Raw genomic sequence first — 25,495 nt, 5'->3', positions numbered from 1 at the left:
CTGGAATCATGATTTTTCTTACAAAGTTCAAGAAAACAGACCTCCTTAGGGATTCAGGAAGGAGGTCTAGTTATTTGAAGGGCCCAGCAGGGCAGGCAAGAGTTGGGGGGGTCCTTTCTGAGCAATGGCATTTTTAGTGAGGGGGAAAGGAAGAGCCTTCAAGCAGGCGGAGGCCAAGGCTAAATATGACTGGAAGGAGAGGAAAACACCTATAACACGTGGGATTCCATAAGCACTTGGGCCAGCACAGATGGGGACCTGGAGAGCTGAGTTGCAGTTGGAAAACCTGGGTTTTTGTCTTCTCGTTCAGTATTTGCGCTTGGATAATCTCCATTTCCCTATTTGTAAATTGGAGTGCCTCACTGCACCCATATGTCTATTTTGTGTGCACCAACCATACAGGATATTGTAGACAATCAAATGGGAGATGCAAGTTGGAAAGCTTTGTGAACTGTAAAACAGCATGACTGAAATGAGAGGTGAGAAGAAAGTGTTATAAGTATCCTTGGCATCTCAGTCCCTGACCTGATTGCCACCCAACGCCCCAAAGGTAAAAGGGAAGGTTTTGCCTTGGAAATTTACACTGTAAATTTTCTCCCAGGCCCTTCTCCTCCTCTCCTTCTGCAGGCCCTACCGGAAGTTCAGTCTTTCCACAAGTTCAGTCTTTCCAGGGTACAGAGACAAACCAGGCAGCATTGGCAGCCATGATTTGCAGCATGTGGGCTGCAGAGTGCAGGTTTAAATGCACTCACACAGCCTGGCTCCAAGGCCACTGCCAGTACAGATACTATAGTTGGTTTCAAGAGTCCATCCCCAGCATGTTAGAACAGGAGGGCTATTCCTCTTCTGGCCCTAGGTTCCCTGCCTTCCCCCAACCCCCACCCTCCAACTGCTAGTGAAAAAGGCACTTGTACTGCAGTCTCATATCTTATCAGAGGCCGTGGGCATTCCAGTTTTCCCACCATTTCTCTTGCTCTTGGCCAGTGACATAGGTCACTCTCTTCATACTCTGTAACAAGGGGCATTCTGTTCTTCCGTCTGCCTGCCTGAGGGTGCACAGAGGGATCTGTCCTCCAACCTGATGCTCTTGGAATCCACACTGGCCAACATACCCTCCTATTCTGAATCTCCAGACTCTTGCTGTCCTCTCTTTCTGTCTTGGTTAATCTAATGTTCTATAGCTTCTGGCCTTTACATGGCCTGGGCATCAAGCTTGGCTTTTATTGTTTTCGTGACAACTGCCCTGTGAAAAAGTTCCACTATTGACTATTTTAAAATATGAATGATTCTGTGTAAAAGATTGTATAATATACTGATACCCATATAGTATCTTATTTATCTAACATCCTCAATTTTCCAGAGTCCAGCTGAAAAACAAGAAGGTAGCAACGCATTGTCATCCTTAATACCTTGCACAGCACTCATTTATTCCTATTTTTACGTTTTGTTGTAACAAGCTTAGCAATCTGGTTTCTAAACCTCCATAAGATTAAGAGCGGCGTATAAAAAGGGGAGGAGGAGCTGCTATATTAGCAGCAGCTAGTGGTGAGAGCTGAAAGCTAACAGTAAGGGAGAGGTAAAAGAAGAATGATAAGAAAGAGAAGTTAAAATGGGTATGAAGGTCAAACTTTAGGGGCAACAGCCCTATAGACATCTATGCATTTCAATAAGGTGGAGCTAGGTAATTTTTAAGGTAGTTCTAGGTTCTTCTTGAGGGACAGAGGTATCAGAATGTTTAATTATTTGTAGTATCTACGATATTATCAGGTGCTATATTGAATACATAAATTGATTTTGTTTTCATAACAGCTTGGGAGGTAGGTGGTGATATTGTCATTTTATAAGTTCCAGAGACTTAGAGAGGGATACACAGGCAGTGACTGGAAGACCTAAGCTTAGAACTTAGAAGAATCTGGCTTTAGAGAACCAAGTTTTTTCTCTTCTACACTGGTTCTTCCTCCATGACCTAAAACCTTGGTCCTTCTCAGACTCTTGGGACAGTGGTTCCCACCCTCCCAACCCCGCCTTTATTCATTCTCCTATACATGAATATCTTTTTAAAGACGTCCATTCATTCAGTGTGTATTTATTGAGTGTCCACCATGTGCCAGGCACAGTTTTAAGTGTTTGAAATGTAGCAGTGAAGAAAATAGTTTTCTGTCTTGTATCCTAAATTCTAGTGGAGGATAAACAAATGAATACATAGGAATAAAAATAAAGCAAGGTAAGGGAATAGGGAGGGACTGTGTGATGAAAGAAGGCCTCTGTGAGAAAATAAAATCTGTTCAGAAATATGCACGAGCTGAAGTAGTATGAGCTATGTGTATATCTTGGGGAATAACATTCCATGCATAGAGTGCAGCAAGTTCAGAAGCCCTAAAACAGGAGCACGCTTAGTGTCTTGAGGAACAAAAGGAGGTCAGTGTAGCTAGAGATGAAGCAAGCAATAGGGAGAGTGGATTATGGAGAAGAAGTCACAAGGGTAGACAGGGACTCAGATCATGTAGGGCTTTATTCTGAGTGAAATAGGAAGCCACTGGAGAGTTTTGAGTAGAGGAATGACATAATCTTAATGTCCACAAAATCGCTCTGCGTGACTGTACCGGCTAGGACCTCTGGTACAGTGTTGAACAGAATTGGTGAAAGCAGACACGCTTACCTTGTTCCCAATTTTTTTTTTTGGCGGTACGCGGGCCTCTCACTGTTGTGGCCTCTCCCGTTGCAGAGCACAGGCTCCGGACGCACAGGCATGCTCTGCGGCATGTGGGATCTTCCCGGACCGGGGCATGAACCCGTGTCCCCTGCATCGGCAGGCGGACTCTCAACCACTGTGCCACCGGGGAAGCCCTCTTGTTCCCAATTTTAAGGAGAAAATATTCAGTCTTTCACCATTAAGTGATGTTAGCTGTAGGGTTTTTTGGTAGACTTCTTTTATCAGGCCAAGTTAAGTTCTTTTCTATTTCTAGTTTACTCAGAGGTTTTATTATGGATGGATGCTGGATTTTGTTTGTGTGGTTTTTATCCTTTATTCTACTAACATGGCACTATGTTATTGATTTTTGGATTTTAAATGAAGCTCATTCCTAGAATAAATCCCACTTGGTTATAGTGTATAATCCTTTTTGTATGGTGTTGGTTTTGGTTTACTAATATTTTGTTGAAGATTTTTGCCTGTATTCATGAGGCATGTTTGTGTCCCACTGGAGCGGCAAGCCTGACAGAAGAGTGACTGACAGCTCCTAGAGGGCAGTTTTAAGGCTGTTGACTGTGGCAGAGAGGTAGGGATCTGAGCCTAAGAATAAGGCCAAGAGATCAAAAACCCAAGCTGGGAAACCATAAATCAGGAAACCAAGGTCCATCAGCAAGTGTGATACCAGAATCATGAGATGAGTAGGACATGAGTAAAGGGGACTTATGACCTAATGGGGCAGATGCAGAAAAAAGCCCCAAAACTATCCTACAAAAGATCACATTAACACAAAAGCAGAAATTGCTTCCTTTGAGTTATCTGTCATTTTGTATCAGGAGTCTCTACTGGTCTCCCTTACCTTCATCTCCCTCCCCATCTCCTCAGTTAGCATAATATATCAAGAGTTAGTGTACTTAAGTGCATAGGGCAATAGACAAAGTTATCTACAGGATAACTGGTCTTTAGGAAGATTAATTGGATAACTGGTCTTTAGGAAGATTAATTAACTCCATCTTTCCCACCATTGTGTATATTCTTAAAAACCTCAGGCTGTATGCTGCTGGGGAAAGAGAGGAAGCTTTAAAGCCAAAGATTTGAATCCTTGCTGTGACATTCATTTCCTTTGTGACTAACCTCTCCTAGCTGTAGTTTCCTCCTCTGCAAAATGGGAACAATAATGCCTATACAGTTATTGTGATGCTAATAGGAGATGATGAAAAAATGCCTGGTCTGGATTGGTGTTCAGCCACTAGTGGTTGAAATAAATTCTGATACCCTGTGTTCAGTGTCAGATTGTAGTAGAAGGTGAGTATTGTGACCCAGGCTCTTAAGCCTGTTCTACTAACTCAACCTTGGGAAAGCATTTAATATCTCTGGGCCTCAGGTTCCTCAGCTCCAAAAAGAGGGAATGAAGTAGAAATTTGTTCTATAATTGCTGGTATGTCTCTTCCAGTTCTGTGCCTCCAAAGTCACTTTGTCTGTCATTCAAAGGAAAAAAAGAGGAGGGGGCCGAAAGAGAAGACTCAGATTCAGTCCTGCTTAACGCTGCAGCAGAGACAGAAAGGAAGAGCCATTACCTACAACGAGAAGTGTTTGGGAGTCGGCTGCAGGGGCAGTGACCTGCCTGTCACTCAGCATTTGGAAAAAAAATATCAATGAGAAAATCAGAACGGCCTGGAATGTTGGAGACTGAGTAGATAACGAGTATGAGAGAGTCCATGCGACATAGAACCCAGTTTGTGCTCTGTCACCCACTTTCTGGGTGTTCCCAGTCAAGCTGTTTCTCTTTTTGCAGCCTCCGTATCCCCATCTGTAAAATGAATTAGGCAATGTATTCTCCAAGGGCCTCTTCAAGGCTTCCTAAAATTTCATTGTCTGTTCTTCTCTGACTCTCAAGTTGGCTTGTACTCAGCTTTTGCCCTTGGTGTTGAGGATTTCATTTATAGAAGGCTTCTTAACTAGCAGGTTAGCACTACAGTATATATTTAGAATGCTCTTGAAACCACAGTTTCAAGCTGCTAAGAATCATAAAATTTTCAGGTCCTCAAATGCCTTGGTCCACCTGGTTTCACCCCGTCAGTTAACACTGAGAGATGATGCAATAGAGTGGAAAGACTACTGGCTTTAACAGCAGACCTGGAATTCAGATGCCTGCCTGTATTAGCTTAATTTCTCTGAGCCATAGAAAATGAGGATAGTGATAATAGAGTAGGCATGTAAAGAATTGTTATTATTTGGAGGAGAAAGAAAAAACTGAGGCCTGAGAGATGATGTCGCCTGCTCAGAGTCACGCTCAGACCAGCACCTAGGTCTCTTGTGTCTCAGTCCAGGGTTTTCTCCTCTGGAGCCAAGGTCAGCTGTACCCATACGTAGGTAGTAGCAAAGATTGGAACTGAAAGCTTGTCAGCTTTCTTAACATCTCTGCCAGCAGTCTTCTCAATTCCCCTGTGGCGTGTGTCAGTAACACAGCCCGTACTTGTTTTAGAAAGAAGCTCTTCATAAGCACTCCTGTTTGATTTGCTTTGGCTGGTACAGGATCCAGATGCTCTTAGATAGCACAACAGACTCTCCAAATCAGCCCATTCCCATTCTGAGCCACTCACGGCTCTGATATACTTGCTGGGGTTCGTCCCCTAGTCCTCCCTACCTGTCATGTGAATCACGTTCAGTCATCTTTTGCTATTTGCCCTTTCCCTGTTGATGGAAGTCACATTTATCAAGTGCCTACTATGTGCCAGGTATTGTCATAGGTGTTTTAAGTTAAAATTATCTTTGTTAATCTTTATAACTCATTAAGTTATTAATAGCTCCAGAGGGAAAAGCTGAGCCTCAGTGAAGTAAATGAATTTGCCAGAGTTCATATACTTAGTCTGTGAAAGAGCTGGGTTTTGAACTCAGGTCCTCCTCCTTCCATAGACTCCAAGCATTTAGTATAGTAAGCTCTTTCCTGAGTATCATACTTCCTCTGGCCTCTGCCCTTCCAGGAGGGTAGAGTGTTCAAGAGTGCCCAGGAAGGGGTATGCAGGGGCTTTAGTATAATGGGAATATCTCCATGCCTTCAGTGCATTTTCCCATGAGTTTCTTCTGCTCTACCCTGCCTCAAACCAACTTCTCTAGGATCCACGTGTGTGGCCCAGAGGTCCAATCACTAAGTGAGAGGCCGGGTTTCCATCTTCAACATGGAACATGGACTACCTAGTAAGAAGTGTACTTGTCATTTTCCAAGTTGAATGAGGGGAATATTCCAAGCAATAAGCCCCTTGTATGCCCAACTCTGAAATGTAAGGAAGGAAGAGAGAGGGTCTATACATCTCAAGTGTGATGAGCCTCCTTCAGGGACCTGGCAGGAGAAGAGAATAATATAAAAGATTTAAGAATAAGATTGCTCTAATAGGTCTTCAAATCTGTAATCATTTTTCAGTTTACAAAGTACGTTACCTGTAGAGATTTTAGTCTAAGGAAACTGAAGGCATCTGCCTTTATGTGGCAGAGTCAGCTGCTAGAGTCCAACTCCTTAGCCTTGATAAGGCCAGTGAATCTAAGCCCTCCCTGAAAGGGTTCTGTCCTTGGCCTTGGGTTCCACTCAATCTTCATTTGCAAAAGGGACAGGCCTTTAGTCTCTGCCCTTTTCTGAGCCCTCCTCTGCCCACTTGTCCCCTTCCTCACCCCTTCCTACTCAACTGCTAGGGCCTTCTTAATGAGACCCTCTTCTAATGATATGTTTTTAAGTATAGGGTAAGAGGAGATATTTTTGGCTCTGTATTGTCCCCAGGATCATTTGCCATAAAATGATGGAATTTTAGGATGTCAGAGTGGGAAGAGATCTTAACTAACAGTTATCAAGTTTATGGAGGAGCCCTTTATTTAAACATATAACTCAACATCTCAAAAAGAGCTGCTCGTTAGAATTGGCAGTGGTGGGCCCAGAGTCCACCAGTCTAGCCTCCCCCTTATCAAAGACAGGCTGTGAGGCATCTGCCTTAAACGTGCATAGTTGCCAGGAACACAGTTTATAAAACAACACTGACCTAGATCAACTTACCCGTTTTATAATTGTGAAATTGAGGCCCAGCAAGGGGCAGTAAGTAATAGGCCCAAGGTCACACAATAAATTAGTGGCAGGTCTGACTCTCAGCTTTGTGCCCTTTCTGCTACACTGAGCTTTATGTCATTTCATAAGTGACCACCTGTTTCACTTCACTAAATCCTGTGCCTGGATGTCAGGCTTCTTTTGCCTCCTGGCATCTGGTTCCTGTGAGGTAGGTAGGCAGGCCTGTGGATGTGTGTACTATGTCAGGGCGTAATTCTCATCCGTGTGAGCATGTGTCAAGTTTTGTTTAACTCAGTGTGGGAACCAGCAGAAAGAGAATAGCTGAGAAACTGGATTTATGTTCTTAGTGGAAAAAGGATTGCTGAAATGAGATTGCTAAATTAGATCCAAAATTGATAAATGTTCTAATAAAAATGTAACATTTCATGTTATCTTTTCTACTTCTCAGTTTGCTATATGTTAATCTCTAACTTTGCAGAGTTTTAAAATATTTGGGCCCTAACTGTTTGTGAACAGTAAGTCAAACAAAATTCCATTCTCCAAGAGTATCAGATGACTCTCAGATACATACTAAAAAAAATGTCCTAACATGACTTTAAAAGTTCACACAGTTATCTTTTTCCCTTACTTCCAGTTTTTGGATAATTTTCCTTAACAAAGCACCGCTGAAAATCATCAGAGTCTCTGGTATTAAAGCTGGCTAGAGCTCTCCAAGTCAGGAGGGCATCTTTCTGCTCAGGGCACAAACCCGACTTCTTTGCAGAAACTTCTGCAGGTAGCAGCTATTAGCAGGACGTTGAGCTGTCTCCTACAGCCCTACTCACTGGCTTGGAGCTTGGTCTTTGCTAATCCTAGACTTGCTTCTTCCCCTTCACCTAGTCATGGAGGCTTTTTCCCTGCTCTGGTTACCCTCAGGGCCATCTTGGATGCAAAGGGGTCACAAAGTTCCACCTGGAGGAAGTTTGTTCTGAGCAGAGTTTCACTGAGGTAAAGTAGGCAACTGCTTTCATTATGTGGTTTTGTCTCTGAAATGTTTTGCCCATCTTCTTATCCCCAGTGCTACCATCCAAGGCCAGATCTTAATCCTCTCTCACTGAGACTTTTTCATTGTCAACTAGCCTGTCTCCCCATCTCCAGTCTTTGACCCTGAAATATAACCCCCTTTTTCTCTCCATAGGTTTTAAGATATAGATCTTATTCCTATCACTTTCTTGCTCATAAAACCTCTAGAATAAAATCCAGTGTCCTTAGCATGACATTCAAGGCTCTGCAAATACTATTTCTCCTCTTTCTTTCCAGCTTCTTCTCCAGTCCCGTAGGAGTTCATATTAGTGGGTAGAAGTATGAGGGAAACCAACTTTTGGTTGGAAGAACTATCTGATCAAGTGTGCCAGTGAAGGTTAAGAAGTGTTATTAGTTGTGGTGCCATGTTGACATCCAATATGATAAACATTTGTGCCAGGCACAGAGGTAGGTCCTTAGGGATAAGGAGAAGGCAAACACATGGTCAAGGCCTTTGGAGCCCATAACTGATCAAGGAGAAGAGGTAGATAAAGTAAGTAGGTGGCAGTGATGAGCACTATAATGGAAGCATGTGGAGTGCTTTGGGAACTTGGAGGAGGGGGGGACACTAACTGCCTGAGAGATCAAGGAAGGCTTCACAAAAGAGGTGATATTTGAGTTGGACTTCAAAGGTGAGACATTTGACAGTCGTGAAAGATGAAGTATTTGGCAGTTGAGAAGGGGAGTCTGTAGCTTCCAAGCAAAGAGACCAATGAGGGCAAAGGCACAGAAGCTCACATGTGTGTCTCAGAGAGTAAACAGTCCGTTGTAGCCAGAGCATAGGATTTCAGGAATGGAGTATGGTTAGGGTTAAAGTTATCAAAGTAAGTTGGGGCTAAACTGCGTAAGGCCTCATTTTCCAGGTTAAGGAAATACTGTGTTTCACATCTAGCATATGATAATAATTCTTGAATTAAGTGGTATATAGTTGTCTATTTGTGCATGTGTGTAGTTGTGTGTTAGGATGTGATTGTTACATTTGGAGATGATTTTTGAAGACCCTCTGAGGCAAAGCAAATATCAAAAATTGGAGCCAAAAGGACAGGTTAAACCTAAGTTCACCCAGGCTTGAACTTTGAACTTCTGAGATTTTCACCAGTTCCATAAGCCCAGTTAATCATAGCATGCCAGAATTGGAAGGGACCTTAGGGGTCCATTCAACAAATGCCTGATACTATTCCTGTAGCTGAGATATGGTAGTTAACAAAACAAAGACTGCCTTCATGGAACTTGTTTCAGTGGGGGAGACAGAAAACGAGTAAATCATTAATTATTAGATTATTTCATATGTGTGAAGATATGCAGGCTAGGCCCCAAGATAAGAGCATGTTTGTAGAGAAACTAGGAGGCAGAGAGTGTGGTTGGAACAGCACCAAAGAGAAAGAAGAGAGAGGGGAGAGGGGACAGCTGAGGCCAGAACATATAGGACCCTGCATTTGGCCAATGGGAAAATGAGGCTAATAGCCAGGGCCACATAGCAAGTTAGTAGGAAGGCCAGGATTGGTAACTCTCCTGGTTCAGTCTCCCTTCCCTTGCCTGCCTGCTGTCTTCTGGCTTTTATCCAAGATTAACTTGGATCCCATTTAATTTCTTTATTCTCCTCTCCCTCACTTAGCTCTCTTTCTCTATCCCTGTACCCAAGGTTCCTATCATACCGTTACTGTGTTTCATTTCAGGCTTCTTTGTTTAATCACAGCATTAGCATTTCCCAGACTCACATTTGTACACATGACCTGGTAATAGAGTGATTCCTGGAAGGTCAAAGTTAGAGAGGTCCCTGGACATCTTTTAGTTTGATCCTCTGGTATTAGAAACCCAGAAAGGATGAGTGACTTGCCCAAGGCCACTTAACTAGTTAGTGGTAGAACTTGATTTCCTTTGCCTCCCAGTCTATGGCTCTTCAGTTTTGGCATGCTACCTCTCTTTCTTTAGTGTCCAGCAAAGGGGAGTCAAGTTGTGATCCACATAGTTGGCAAGAGCAGCTAGCATTCAGTGACCCTCTGCCATCTGCCCCTTAGCTTTTTATTTTGTCTTTGTCATGTGAGTTTACTGTTTTATTCTGGCCAATGTCTTTGAACTACCACTCTTTGCAAAGACAGTATGTTGCTAAATTTCGCATCTTAGTTCATGCTATCCCCCCTACTTAACCGGCAGCCTGCTCTTAACTTCCAGTCTACATCCAGGCTTGTCTTTTAAGCCCAGCCCATATTATCTTGAGAGAAGCAAATGTAGAAAGAGCATAGCGTTTGGAATTGGATATATCTGGATTTGAATCCCAGCTTTGGCATGTACTGGGACAAAGTAATCTTGGATAAGTTAGTTGACTTCTGAGAGCAGTTTTCTCATCTGTAAAATGGGGATGTTAATACCTGCTTGATGGGATCATTGGAAAGATTATTTAAAATGTTATATGGGTATACCTCAGCATTCTGTAAAGAGAAACTTAGTAATTCTTCCTCAAAAGCCCATCCTGAATGCCCTCTCCCTTTTTCCTAATTATCTAATAGCCAGCACTTCTTGGGTGGGTTTCTATGTGCCAGACACTGTGCTAAGTGCTTTAAAAAAGTATTTATTGGGAAATTCCTTGGCGATCCAGCAGTTAGGACTCCGAGCTTTCACTGCCGAGGACCTGGGTTCAGTCACTGGTTGGGGAACTAAGACCCTGCAAGCCATGAGGCACAGCACCCCCCACCCCCCAAAAAAGTATTTATTACTGCATGTGAATCTATAATTATCTCAAAATTAAAAGCTTAAAAAAATTTTAAACCACTGATCTCATTTTTTCTGTATTTATTATTCCTGCTCTTGGTAGATAGATGCCAGGTTAGGATTCAATATATGCCTGTGTTCCGGTTCTTGCTATTTTCTAGTTCTGTAAATTTGGACAAACCTCTTGACCTCACTCTTAAGCATTTTTCCCACCAGAGTCCTAAAATTCCATTTCATAGCCATTTGGAAACCTGACTTGCTTACCTTCTCACCTTGGAATTTGCCTCTGTTGATGACATTGCAGTGGCAACTGGGCTGGCCCTGTGTGACTTGGAGAGGACAGTATGGGAGCCAAGAGAACTAGGCACCCGGGAGCTATTAGATCAAGGATTGGCAACTCGTCATAAATCAAAAGATTTCTGGGGGAGGAGTCTGGGGGTAATGTCAATGGTGACTCTACTTGGATTATGTTCTCGGGGTGAGATTGCCAACGTCATTGAATGGAAGGACCAGCAATACACAGGCACTCTTGCTTGTGCCTGGGCAAAAGACAGCGTGTTGGTGGCAAGTGTCCAACATGGCCACGGCTGCCCACAGGCCATCTCTGCCATTCAGGACATCAGCTGCTGGCCCTGCCAGCCCTGGGGCAAGGTTGCTGTGGTTTCATAGAAAGAGCCCAGTCTCTGGAATTGCAAGTTCAGATTGTGAGTTCAAATCCCTGTCTACCAACTGCTGGTTGTGTTCTTCAGCTAGTTCCTCAACTAGTTCCTTAGTTCCTTAAAATTCTTACTTTGTCTCTCAGAGCCACAGTTTCTCTGTCTGTAAAATAGTGCTGTTGAGGGAGTTCCCTGGTGGCCTAGTGGTTAGGATTCCAGGCTTTCACTGCCGCAGCCTGGGTTCAATCCCTGGCCGGGGAACTGAGAGCCCATCCTGCAAGCCTCGCCGTGCGGCCGAAAAAGAAAAATAGTGCTGTTGATACCTACTTTGGGGGTTGTTGGGAGGATTCAAAATACCTTAGGCAAATAGGTGTCACACAATACCTGCTACTTAGTTGGGTGAATGGCAAGTTGATCTGCTGCTATTAGCTCTTTGAAGACCAGTATCCTTGGGAGGTGGCATTCAAGTCAGGGCTACTCTGATTCTCTTAACCACCTCCCCACTCACCCCCAGAAACACCCTAGACCCCTTCTCTCCTTCCTCAAGTTCAGAGCCCAGAAGTATTGTCTGTCTCACCAGGTGGCATATTTGAGTAAGCAAGATTGTTACATAGCAGACATACAGGACCAGGGAAAGTAGCTCAGGCAGCAGCTGATGAACAAAAGGCTTCTCTCTGTTCCTAATAAATTGGTCCTTGGAGATCCTAGCTTTGAAATTCTAATTGACACAGGAAGGAAAAGATTCATTAGGCTCTGGTCTCATTAACGTGTTCTGCTGCTCACCTACGATTTATTCTTGGCACTTCATCAGGAGAAATTAAGTAAACCAACAGGCTGGGAGGCTGCTGACAGCATAGTTCCATGTACCTGGTGCTGCTCTTGGGGTGAGGATATTGGACCTCCCATCCTCTGGAGCACACAGCTGGCTTCAGAAGTTCCTCACCCTTAGGACTTAGCATGAGTCTAAGTCTCATATATTGTCGGTGCTTTTGAGTTCATTCATAGATGATAGCTCATTTATGGATGGTCCAGGAAGGACTGGGGCTTGCCCGAGATCACTGAGCACAGCAGTGGTGGAGCTAGAATTAGAAACAGTCAGCCCTCCTGACTTCCAGGCCAAGAATCTCCTTTGGATTTCTAGATCCACTATTTCAGTCATTCAACCATCAACAGATACTTTTGACACATGCTGTGTGCTAGGATTCTATGATAAAACAGACATGGAGGGGGGGCGGTGGAGAGGGAATACCTGACCCAGTATTAGGGGAGATTAGAAAGGCCTCCAGGTCTGAGGGTTGAATAGGAATTAGCTCAGCAAAGAAGCATATGAGGAATGTTCAAGGCTAAGGGATCAGCACCTACAAAGGCTTAGAGACTCTCTCTAGTAATGGAAAGTCTTGCTAGGGTGGAGGAATTGAGGAAGAGATAAGTTATGATGAGTCAGTCTATGAGGTTTGGGCCACTTCCTGTTATAAGATCTCTATACCTGGGATTAGGAGTCCTGGATGTGTTTCTACTGCCATTATTTCTTTAGCATCTTTCTGGTGTGCCAGTGCTGGGCATTGAGGTACAAAAATGCATAAAATATATGTAGCTCTGTCCCCCAGAGATCTGTTAGTTTAATGAGGCTAACAAACTAATAAATAACTCCTATAACAAATAAAAGGAATAATTACCTTTGTTGGAGGAAGTCAGAGTTGAGCTGTGTGTTACCATCAGTATTTTCTCTGGGCTTCGATTATCTCACCTGTCAATTTAGTGATAACCGCTGTCCTGTGTAGCTCATGAGCTGATGGGAAGACAGCTCTGTAATGACTGATGTTTGTGTGGCATTTTGTGGGTTACAAAACACTCTTTCATCATTAATTAATTGAATTTTAACTATAATCTTATGACTTAGGAAATCTTCCACCAATTTACAGATGAGGAAACTAAGGCTGAGAGAGGTTGAGGCTTGTTTATGGTTTTACAGCTTTTGATTAACAAAAGCTAGGATTAGAAATCCAAATCTTTTGCTCTCTTTTGCAGTACAGTGAATCTGAACAAACTGTGGAAGGTAGAAAGATGGCAGCCTTTCTGTTCCATACTTGAGTGGCACATTTCCCTCTCCCTTCAATAGAAATGCAAAGAATGACTTCAGTGTGAGAAAAGCAGACTTAAATTGCCTGGGGAGAAAGAAAAGGAGCTTATTTCAAGTCTTCCCCAGACTGGGCTCTGAACTTTTAAGACCATGTGTCCCAATGCTCTGTCAGCTCCCACTATTCCATCTCATGCCATTTACAGAGTAGATGTCTCAACTATTATGTCACTGGCTACAAATAGCAACTTGTGGGGTAGACAGAGCCTGCTTTACATGTTGGTAAACTGAGGTCCACAGAAGTTAAGTAATTTGCCCAGATTCACTGAATTATATTCATGCCAGAATGAGGACTGGAATCCAGGGCTCCTGACACCACAGGTGCTCTTAAGTCATAGAAGAATGCTCCTTTGATTCATTCAGTTCACACAATTCCTGAATATACCCCATGAGCCAGAGACTTTGTTTTACAAGAGAACCTCTGGTTAGACTCAAACTATGTTGGTGCAGTGCCTTCCTCTCTACGAGCAAGGACTTTGCTATTTATTTATCTGTCCCTGACCAGGGCCTGGTTCCAAGAATGCTTTGCTATTGTTTTTGGCCTTACTCTGTCAGAAGCTGAAGGGAGCAGATGGCCACAGCAGTGTGGATCATGAGGGTGTGATCCCAGGCTGGGCTAGAGAATGAGTTGAGAGCCCTACTCATCTACTACTGTTTCTACGGTCAGGGCCCTGCCAAGGTGTTGTCCATCCCAGAACAAATTGAAGCTGGCCAACCCTGCCCCCTCCTACTCCCATACACAACATACTTATTGATCTTCTGGATAGATTTTATACAAAGGCTTCTATGATCTGCTGTCCCAAATGACCCTTTGGACCTATTTCCCAGGCATGTTCCACTATTTAAGGAGTCTCCTATATCTACAGGCCTCCCAACACTCCTACCCTCACTGCTGTTTTTACTTGTGACTCCTTAAGCAGATTGGCTGCTTAGTGTGACTCTGACAGTTAGCCTAAAGAGTACTCAATACTGGGAAGTTGATGTGTTTTCTGTTTATCCAAAATCCTAACTGGAAAATTCTAAGGAACACTATTTTGGAGCGGGGCGGAGAGGTGGGGTGACTGGGATAAGGACAGTTGGCTTCATGGGACGCCTACAAGAACCTCAAGTACCTTAAAAAATCATGAAAGGAAATACCAACATTTGTTCACAATATTTCAAGTGCCCCTTATATTCATATCTTTATATATTACAGAGCCCTTTCATACCTATTACTGCCTTTGAGTCTTAAGGCAACTCTGAGGGCAGCAGTGCAAGGATTACTATTCCCACTTGGCAGTTGAGACCAGGGAAGGTTAGGGAAGAAGGTTAGTGATCGATCTTCTGGTAATTATGGTGGCAGAGCCCCAAACAGAACCAAGAATTGGGAGACAGGTAGTCCTAGGTTTGAAATCTGGTGCTCATCATATTCTAGCTGAATGACCTTGGGCAAGTTACTTAGCCTCTTCAAGCCTCAGTTTTCTTCTCTGTAATAAAAGGATAACTATCTCTTACGGTTGTCTAAGCATTAAATAATATAATGTATGGACAAATGTGAGCACAGTATGGAACAAGTATTAGGAGCTTGGTAACTGCAGGTTTCCCATCTTAGTGTTTTAAGTGTCTTGTATTCTGACTCTCACCCTCAGAATGGGAGAAAATATTTGCAAACGAAGCAACTGATGAAGGATTAACCTCCAAAATTTACAAGCAGCTCATGCAGCTCAATATCAAAAAAAAAAAAACAAACAACCCAATCCAAAAATGGGCAGAAGACCTAAATAGACATTTCTCCAAAGAAGATATACAGATTGCCAACGAACACATGAAAGGATGCTCAACAGCACTAATCATCAGAGAAATGCAAATCAAAACCACAATGAGGCATCACCTCACACCAGTGAGAATGGCCATCATCAAAAAGTCTACAAACAATAAATGCTGGAGAGGGTGTGGAGAAAAGGGAACCCTCTTACACTGTTGGTGGGAATGTAAATTGATACAGCCACTATGGAGAACAGTGTGGAGGTTCCTTAAAAAACTAAAAATAGGGACTTCCCTGGTGGTGAAGTGGTTAAGAATCCGCCTGCCAGTGCAGGGGACACGGGTTCGATCCCTGGTCCAGGAAGCTCCTACACGCCACGGAGCAACTAAGCCCATGTGCCACAGCTACGAGCCCATGTGCGGCAACTACTGAAGCCCGTGCGCCTAGAGCCCATGCTCCGCAACAAGAGAAGCCACTGCAATGAGAAGCCCATGCACCGTAACTAAGAGTAGCCCCCCGCTCACCGCAACTAGAGAAAAGTCCATGTGCAACAACGAAAACCCAACACAGCCAAAAATAAATAAAATTAAAAAAAAATAATAGAACTACCATACGATCCAGCAATCCCGTACTGGGCATATACCCTGAGAAAACCATAATTCAAAGAGTCATGTACCACAATGTTCATTGCAGCTCTATTTACAATAGCCAGGACATGGACACAACCTAAGTGTCCATTGACAGATGAATGGATAAAGAAGATGTGGCACATATATACGATGGAATATTACATAGCCATAAAAATAAATGAAATTGAGTTATTTGTAGTGAGGCAGATGGACCTAGAGTCTGTCATACAGACTGAAGTAAGTCAGAAAGAGAAAAATACCGTATGCTAACATATAAATGGAATCTAAAAACAATGGTTCTGAAGAGGCTAGGGGCAGGACAGGAATAAAGACACAGATGTAGAGAATGGACATGAGGACACGGGGAAGGGGAAGGGTAAGCTGGGACGAAGTGACAGAGTAGCATTGACATATATACACTACCAAATGTAAAACAGATAGCTAGTGGGAAGCAGCCACATAGCACAGGGAGATCAGCTCGGTGCTTTGTGACCACCTAGAGGGGTGGGATAGGGCAGGTGGGAGGGAGATGCAAGAGGGAGGGGATATAGGGATATATGTATATGTATGGCTGATTCACTTTGTTATAAAGCAGAAACTAATACACCATTGTAGAACAATTATACTCCAGTAAAGTTGTCACACAAAAAAATTAGTACTCTCACTACAGTGAAGTGAACTACATGAAATGAAATTCTGTAAGCCAGAGTATCATTTAAGTGCCTCACTGGGTTAGTGGGAAACAGGGATGCTCCAGGCACTGGTTAAGTACTTCTGATACAAATCACAGCGGGTTAGAGCTGACCAGGGACCCGAGAGATCTATTCCAATGTGTCTTCCTCAGAAGAGACGTTAATAATCTAGGAAAAGTCAGACTGAATAATGCAAAGTACATTTCTTTATTGTTGACTTCTTAGAGCCTTAGTGTGCATGTGACTGGGGAGGGTGGGGAGGAAGGCATGGAGTATGACAAGTTTCCTGTTTTTATTTGATCTTGGAGCCCCTTTTCTGAGGAACTCTCATTAACATCTTGAGGAACACTGGTTTTTCATGGAAGAGTTCATGCAACACTGATATGGTTCAGTTCCTCCATTTTTTGGATGAGGCAATTAAGGTCTGTGATCAAGTTTACAGAGCCAGTCCACAGTAGAACAAAGTCTAAAGTTCAGGGTGCTTGACTGCCCCTTGGGCCACACCACTATTTCCACTCCATTGTTCTTACTCTTCTAGCCGGCAAATCATAAAATTACAGAGGATTCTGCAAACCACTAATCAGAGAGCATTGTTAGAGCATCAAGCTTTCTGTTCTGTTGTGTTTGTGCCAGTAAGCAGGAAAATGAGGAAACAACAGGCTTAGTGGCCACCAAATGTTTCCAAACAGTTGAAAGACCAGGGGTCAGGTAATTTTAGCTCAGTGTCTGGAAAGGTGCCTCTAACCCACAAAGTTTTAAGTCTGTTCTTCTTTTAAGAAGTTTCAGTTGCATCCAGGGGGTTCATCCAAGAGGCCCCATAGTGCAGTTTCCAGTGATGAACACTGATACCAGTAACTATGGGAAAGATCCTGAGAGGAATTTGAAGAGAACGTGTCAGATTTCTGCTTTTCCATCACCATCTTACATGGAATTCAGTGGTTAGGAATGTGCCGCTGGTTTCTATCCAGACCTGGCAGAGGTAGTTGTCCTTGGCATTTATTTGGGGGGGCTGTCCTTGCTTTTACTAAGCCTTCTAGTTTAGCTCTAGTAAAAAATACAGCATTTACCTTTGCAAAGTTGTACAGTAAACTTTCCAGAACACATCTGATACACAAAACAATCCTATGACCTAGAGGTTATCTTCCACGTGTCGTTATGAGGACACTGAGGCTCAGAGAAGGGGTAGTGACTTTTCCAGGGGCTGACAGCAGATTAGTGATATGTTCATTGTTGTATTACAGGTGCCTAGTGCAATCCTGACGTATAGTAGATCCTCAAGTATTTATTAATTGAAAAATCGGTACATTTCCAGGACTGAACTCAAGTCTTCGAACTCTTTGCCCAGTGTTTTTTCCTTTAAACCAGCATGGTTGGGCCCAGTGGTTGGGCTCATCTCAGGGTCACCAGATAATTCAGAGAGTAGACTGGGTCTCCCTTGCTGTGTTGATTTCCAACGAGGATGGCAGTTTCTAGCCTTTGTTGCTCTCTGCTTGGTGAGGACCTTGTACATCTTCCCCACCACAGAAAGCTTAGATTCAGCAGTTTCTGGGCTAAAGATTCAGCCTCTCTTTTGAGCCTCTGCTCCTTGGAGTCTACTGAACAAAGACACCACTGGTCCCCAGCTTCTCGCTTTGATCCTCCTTTGTTGTCTCTCTCATCACTGTTTTGCCTGTCCTTCTGCCCTACTGATGGATGAGGAACTTGGGTTCTTCCCATGAACTTCAAATATACAGTTCACTTTTAAGGAGCTGCCATGTCAGGAACACTGGGGAACCATTTACTGAAACAGTGCCCACCTAGGGTTCTTTCACCTTTTGCATCTACTTTTTGCCAGGGCAGTGCCGGAGGCTGGGATTGCAAAGATTAATAAAAGAGTCTCTGCCTTCTAGGAGTTCAGAGTCTAATGGAGAAAGACAGATACGTAAATCACAAAGGTGCAGCACATGTTTCTGTGTCAGAGGTCTGTAGAGAATATCAGGGTCCAGAGGAGACAGTGACTGTATCTTCCTGGGGGATGGAAAACAAAGGCTATCCTGAAGAGTTTTCATCAAGGTTATGACATCAGTGGCTTTGTGCACTGAAAACCGTTCTGGCTCCAGCCTCCATCACCAAATCAGAAATTGGTTCTGGTCCTGCTTTATTGATGAAGCAATCTCTCTTAACCTTATGCAATGTTAAGAGTGTGGTATTTGGAGCCATCTATTAAATGGGACCAGTAGTAATAATAATTTCATTTAGAAAGCTCCTGAATGCTTCACTTGCTGATATGTTATCTCACCGAATTTTCACAACCTTATGGGGAAGGTACTGTAATATTATTCTCATTTTACAACTGAGAAAACTAAGGCACAGAGGAGTTAAGGCATTTACCCAGCATCATACAGCTGATACATGGCAGAGCGGGGATTTGAACCCAGGTAGTCTGACTCCACAGTCGTTGTCCTAAGAGTCTCAGGGCCATTGTGACCTTGATATAATTCTTAACCTCAAAGAGTTGTTGTAAGAATGAGAAGTAAAATACTTAGCAAGGCATCTACCACAAAATAAGCAATTAATGAATCATAATGATCATTTTTTATATTACAAAACAGCCTTTCCTAAAGGATTGGGCTCCTGCAAAGATGTCTCCTTTCTGTCTCCCAAGTCTCCTGGCTTCGTTATCTGTACCACCTCCTTCTTTGTTTCTTAAAAAGTATGAATGAGGAAGAGGGTGGGGACAGTGGTACCTGGAGTTCACTTCAGCAGGTACTCCCTGAGCACCACTCTGGGCCAGGGTTATCCTGAAAGGCAGGAGGAATGCCGATATTAAATAGATTGTGGTCCCTGCCATCCATGAATTCACAATCTGGGAGGGGAGATGACACAGAAACAGATCATTTTAATATTGCCTCCTCAGATGGATCTTAGGCAGTACATCAGATCCCATTGCCCACAGCTCATACCACTACTAGCAGGGCATGAATGACTTGCTATTATATTAATTGTTGAAATAATCATCCTGTTAATATCCTTGTCATTAAAGCAGATGTTATTAATGTAGAAAGTTGTAATACTTCAGAGAAGGTCAGCAGCTACTCAAAGGAGACTTTTAACGTGCTCAATTGGAAAAACCTATTTTATTTTAATGCGGGGGTCGTGGTGGCACTCCTAAACTGCCAGTAGAGCTGAGGGAGTCCTTGGCTTGAGGAATGTACTATGGGGAAGGATTTATGACCCTCAGGCCACCCCGCTGGCCACCCGATGTGCTGCTTAGTTATCACATACTTTATAGTTTCTTGTACGCAGGCACATTTTTTTATTTGGCAGAAGGAGCAAGAAGCGGGGAGGTAGCTTTCTGAGGCAGTACATCTGCCAAGAGAGGCAGTGACTGAGCTCCCGCTGAGATTGGCTGGCGCTATGCCAGGGCAGTAAGGGTTTCTTGAGTATATGTATTATTGCAGGAGGTACCTCCAGTTAGTTGATCCATGAGCATTATTGGAGCCCCTGCCATGTGCCTAGCAATGTGCTAGGTGCTGTGAAAAATACCCCAAAAGTTCTTCACTGCTTGGCAAGAGAAGACTAACATATGAGACAAAAAAAGTTGACACAGTGGGATGTTGTGATCGGGGTTTGGCTTCTGTAGTTAAGACGCTCAACACCTATAGGGACTTCTGAGGCCCTTCTTACTGAGCTTTCTTCTGCATATGACATAGGACTGGGTCATGGCTCCCATGAAGTCCAAGCTCTTCAACAGTCCCCAAGGGCTTTCTGATCTGGCCTTTTCCAGGCTCTCTGCTATCATCTCTTGCAACATCCAGTCTTAGACTCTACACTCCAGCGAAACCGCAATACATATTATCATTCACTCAGTGTGGAAACACTGTCCAGTTTCCACAACTTTGCTCATGCTATTTCCTCTTTCCTAAGTGTTTCCTCTCATCTATGTATGGGTCAACTTCAACTTATCCCTATGGACAAGATCAGAACTTGTTGATGACTCCTTGCTGACTGCCTCCTCTTCCTTCTGTCCTGTCCCTTTGGTAAGTGACATGCCTCTGAGTCCCCACGTGTTCCTATCATAGCCCTTATCCAGATGAAAGGGATGAAACATAGTTTCTGGTTTTCATCACTGGACTGTGTGGACCGTGAATTCCTCTGGGGCAGGGACTGTAAATACTTTGTTCACTTCCATACTTCGTACAGTGTCTGGCAGAAACAGGTACTCAATAAATGATTTTTTGATAAATGAGTAAATAAATTTTCAGCATATTATTCCTCTAAGAACCTACAATAACTTCTTCGTGGCAATCAAAAACTCTGTAGACTCAAAACTTAGTGTAACAATCGTGGGAGACTATTATTTTCATGTATACATGAAAACAACAATGAGGATTTGCTTTTCCCCTGTTAACTACCCCCACCCCCTATCCCCCCCCCCACCACACATACTAATGCAGTACATGATTCTGGTGAGGTTGCCATGAAAGTGGCATTCATTGGTGATAGCAGTGTAGATTGGTACAGCACTTTTGGACAACAATTAGGCAGAGTGTGTCTCAACCATAAAAATGTTCATACATTTTGACACAGTAATTCCACTTCTGGGACACTCTGTCCTAAGGAAATAATCCAATATATAGAATGAACTTTCCCTCAGATGCTATTATTTATAATATTGAGAAATTGGAGAAAGCTTAAATGACCACCTAAACTGTGACCAGTCTAAATTATAAATCCACTCATGGGGAAACTATGAGTTATTAAAAATGATAATTATTTTAAAATGATGCTTATTGAAAGCTATGCAGCAATAAGGACAGATACGTTATATATACTATGTTATAATGTTAGTTGAAAAAATTATGTTACAGAATTGAATCAGTGATCTAACTATGTAATCCAAATATTACATAGCACAAGAAAAAACACTGGAAGGCAGTATACCAAGATGCTAACAATAGTTATGTCCTATAGAGGGGTTGGGGTTTAGGTGATTACTTACGGTAATTTCAAAAAATAAACACACAAGTACTTGGGCTTCCCTGGTGGCACAGTGGTTGAGAGTCTGCCTGCCAATGCAGGGGACACGGGTTCGTGCCCCGGTCCGGGAAGATCCCACATGCTGTGGAGCGGTTAGGCCCATGAGCCATGGCCGCTGAGCCTGCGCGTTCGGCGCCTGTGCTCCGCAACGGGAGAGGCCACAACAGTGAGAGGACCACGTACCGGAAAAAAAAAAAAAAACAAATAAACACACAAGTACAAACACCCAAATTAATGGCCAAGAATTTTGAAATAATAAAGCAAAACTTTAATTTTGGTTTTAAGCAAAGGAGGCATGTAGTGATATTGTGACGGTGTAGAGGATGAATTGAGTGGTAATATGAATGGAGAAAGAAGGGCTACATTCTAAAAATATTTAGGAGGCCAAATCAGCAGGGCTTGGTTTTAGTATGTGAATCAGGAAATGATTCACTGTGTGGAGGGAAGAAGTATATGGAAGTATGCCTAGTAGAGAATATCAGCTCAGGGAATTTAATGACTTGTCCAAGGTCACACAGTTAGTAAGTAAATGATTGATTGATCCTGATCTGTCTCTATCCAAAGCTCATGCTCCTGCAGTTGAGAATCTATCTATTAAAGTTTGGGGAAAACTTTTTTTTTTTAATACCAGCTATTGCAGTATAGAAACATGTTTAGTGTAGTGTCCTTTTTGAGGGGAAAGGGGACCAGAAAGGATTAGTTAATTCTTTCTAAGAGGATGATGGGGGGAAAAGACCGTAGAGACCACAGCTGCTTCTGTCATGATCAGTTGAATAAATTAGTTTAGAAGTTAGGTATTGGGCATGTTATGCTTATTATTTTGGGGGCTGGCTTTTTTTTCCCCCTAAGTTGTTGTGGTTCATTGGTTTACTTTTTTGGTTTTTTAAAATTTATTTAATTAATTAATTTATTTTTGGCTGTGTTGGGTCTTCGTTGCTGTGCGCGGGCTTTCTCTATTGTGCCGAGCCGGGTCTACTCTTCGTTGCAGTGCATGGGCTTCTCATTGCGGTGGCTTTTCTTGTTGCAGAGCACGGGCTCTAGGTGCACAGGCTTCAGTAGTTGTGACTCGCCGGCTCTAGAGTGCAAGCTCAGTAGTTATGGCGCACGGGCTTAGTTGCTCCGTGGCATGTGGAATCCTCCCACACCAGGGCTCGAACCCATGTCCCCTGCACTGGCAGATGGATTCTTAAGCACTGTGTCACCAGGGAAGCCCTCATTGGTTTACTTTTATTTGATGCTCGTGGTGGCTGGGCCTCCTGAACTTAGGTATGCAAATGTGTACTATATTACATGCAAATGAACATTTTGGTCATTACGCCAAGTTTATCAATGATGCTGCAGCTATGGGAGTGAGAGAGTTCAGATTGGCAGCTTCCAGCAAGGGACATTTATCTAAGCAGCTCCCTGAAGGGGTCACCTGAGCAATAAATGCCCCATCCCCATATTGCATCATATAGACTAGTCCAAGAAAAGGCGGTTGTAAGTTTGATACTTGGGGTCAGATACCTAGCCCTTCAGGAAGAACTCAGTTCATACCAATGTGCTCATTATGTGACCCTGGGCAACTGCCTTTGTCTTTCTGCACTAGGGTTTACTCATCTGTAAAGCGGGTTGACTTATAATCCCTTAGAGGATTGTTGTGTATGAATTTGGTAGCTTTAGTGAAGAGGCTTGTAAACCACGTTTAAGGAGTTGGACTTGATTCTTGGTGGTGCGAAGCTGCTGAAGGGTCTTAAACAGGAGACAAGGATGCACTTGCTCAGTGGTTCACTCAAGAGGCAGAGCTTAGTAATATTTGTTGAATTAATGTTGTTACCAGAGGGACATAGTGGCTATGACAGTGGCATCATTCTCAGTGGTCCTCTTTGGACCAAACATACAGCACTGTGGGGTGATGCTTAGAGCCCTGAGTTGTGTTTAGATCAGCACCCTGGACAGAGGTCAGCTTTCTTTTCTCCTGTCTGAATGTGGGAAATTAAATATGTATATTTATATGCCAGTGCATACGTTTTCGGCAGGATCAAGCCTTAGTGGGACTGTGAGGGGTAGCATTAGGTGTTTTCAAGGAGAAGGATTGTTGCAATGAAGAAAATACTGATTTCACAGGAAAGGATTTTAATCAACTGCCCTTATACCTGAGGGGCACAGTGCTTGGCTGCAGTGCCAAGTTGTGTACCATCTACCGCCTACTTCCAGCCAACTGGCTCACTGCCAGGGTGCCTCTGTCTAGGAAGACCTGCAGGAGCTGTCCATCCCAGGGAATATCCCTGTCCACATTTTTGTAGCAATCTCAGGTAACAGTACACTCCCCTATGTTATCTCCTTTGACCCTCACAACAACCTGCACTGCAAGTGAGCAGGGCAGGGATTTTCATCCCCATTTCACAGATGGGGAGCCTGAACCTCAGAGAAGCGAAGTGCCTTCCCAAGTTCACACAGCTAGTGGAATTGGGGTTCAGGACCTGGGACTCCACAGGCAAGCAGGAATTCAAAGCTAATAATCCCCTGTTACTATTTTAACTTGGGGCAGGGTCTGTCTTGGGAGGGGTTAGGCCGCCCTCTCTGTTCCTCCAATAGGAAAATGGGGACGTGTACACTACTATGGCACAACCTGCTGCAGCCTTGCTCAGAATAGAGTAGCCACAGAATGTGGAGGTTCCATCGGAGATACCGAACAGTGAGCCAGCAGAGGTTTCTTGCAGTATCAGCCCTTGCAGCCCTGTTGCCTGGAAGGGGAGAACAACCTGCCTTCTGGGTCTTCAAGGTACAAAGAGGCCTTTCTGGGAACCTTCACTTAGGGGCCTCTTGCCGCCCGCCTTCTCAAGTTGTACTCTCTGGGGACTGCTTTACTCTTGATACTCATTTCTTTATTCATTTAACACTTAATGAGTGCCTACTCCCATGATTCCTTTTATGTTCAAGGCACATTTCCAGATACTAAAATTTATTGCATCCACAATGATAGTATTCTTTCCTTGATCATAGTTCAGCTCTAGATTAATGTTACAGTAGAACTCACCACTTTTTATACTCACAAGAAAAAGTTCTTCTGGGTTCTAACAATAACAATACTAATAACAGTAGCATATTTCTGATGTGCCAGACATTGTTTTAAACATGAATTAGATTGTTTTATCCTCCAGCAACCCTAGAGATATGTATCACTACCCCCATTTTATAGGTGAGGTAACTGAAGCATAAAGAACTTAAGACACTTACTGAGGGTCATGTCACACAGCTGGTTCAGTGGCAGAATGAAGGCACTTGGCTTCAGAGGTTACTCTCTTGACCATATTACATGGCCTCTCACATGGCAGGAAACATTTAGGCTTTGATTCCTGCTTGATGGCAGCACCCTGTTCACAGCAGCAGGTTGTACCTCTCTAGACACCGTGTCATACGACCCACTCAGCTCTGGGTTGTGCTGAAAAATAGTACTACCCTATTAGCTCAGTTAGAACAGAAAGAAGTTATGTACACTGATGAAATTTTATCCATGCACCTGGAAGATTCAAGGTACATTATTATGTCTTGGCACACTGGTTAAGAGCTGCTCATCTGCCCCAGCCAGTCACACTGTTGGGTGTACAGTGGCATTCAAGAATGAATCTGATATCCATCTTGCTGTCAATAAACTCCCTAGTGGGAGAGAGAAGACTACTGTGTAAATAGCTATGATACAAGACTGAAAATTAGAAATACCAGAAAGAAGAGTTACAACATGCTTCCCCTTCCTGGCTGGTTTCCTCATGTCCTCTAGTCTGGGGAGAGAGGGTCTAGAAGTACTAGCCTCTTCAGGCACATGCCTTCCTTTCAGATCACTGGGCTTCAGGAAGGTGTTAGTCCTCATTAAGCCTGGATCATCTTGACTTGCAGGATATAGCATGATCTAGGGCAGATGAGCAAGATAAATCACCTCCTAAAGCGTTTGGTGGCAAATCCTTGAACTCATCATTGACCTGCATCCTCTTCTCTCTTTCTTGAGAAGAAAGTAAAAAGACTAGGATAGTTTTTTATAGTCTAACACCAAAGTCTACAAGAAATCAGGTTAAAGGACTCGAAAGAAATGAAATAAACTCTATTTTTTGTTTGCTTTGCTTTTTATAG

General features: G+C 43.3%; 1 protein-coding gene across 11 annotated transcripts in view; it reads left to right on the top strand.

Moving 5' to 3' along the window:
- The window catches only part of RALY (RALY heterogeneous nuclear ribonucleoprotein), a 79,443-nt gene that overhangs the window by 36,819 nt on the left and 17,129 nt on the right, over positions 1-25,495 (top strand). Inside the window, exon 1 of one of the 11 annotated variants that reach the window (XM_060124394.1) lies at positions 7,676-7,727. The exons of the other annotated variants lie outside the window; for them this stretch is intronic. The gene's annotated coding sequence lies outside the window, so the exon portion shown is untranslated. Of the gene's footprint in view, positions 1-7,675; positions 7,728-25,495 lie in introns of those variants that run through there. 11 annotated transcript variants of the gene reach the window in all.

The sequence above is a fragment of the Lagenorhynchus albirostris genome, chromosome 15, assembly GCF_949774975.1.
Source record: "Lagenorhynchus albirostris chromosome 15, mLagAlb1.1, whole genome shotgun sequence".
Taxonomy (NCBI): Eukaryota; Metazoa; Chordata; class Mammalia; order Artiodactyla; family Delphinidae; genus Lagenorhynchus; species Lagenorhynchus albirostris.
Note: the sequence above shows the minus strand (reverse complement) of the source record. Positions and strands in the feature narration are given on the sequence as shown.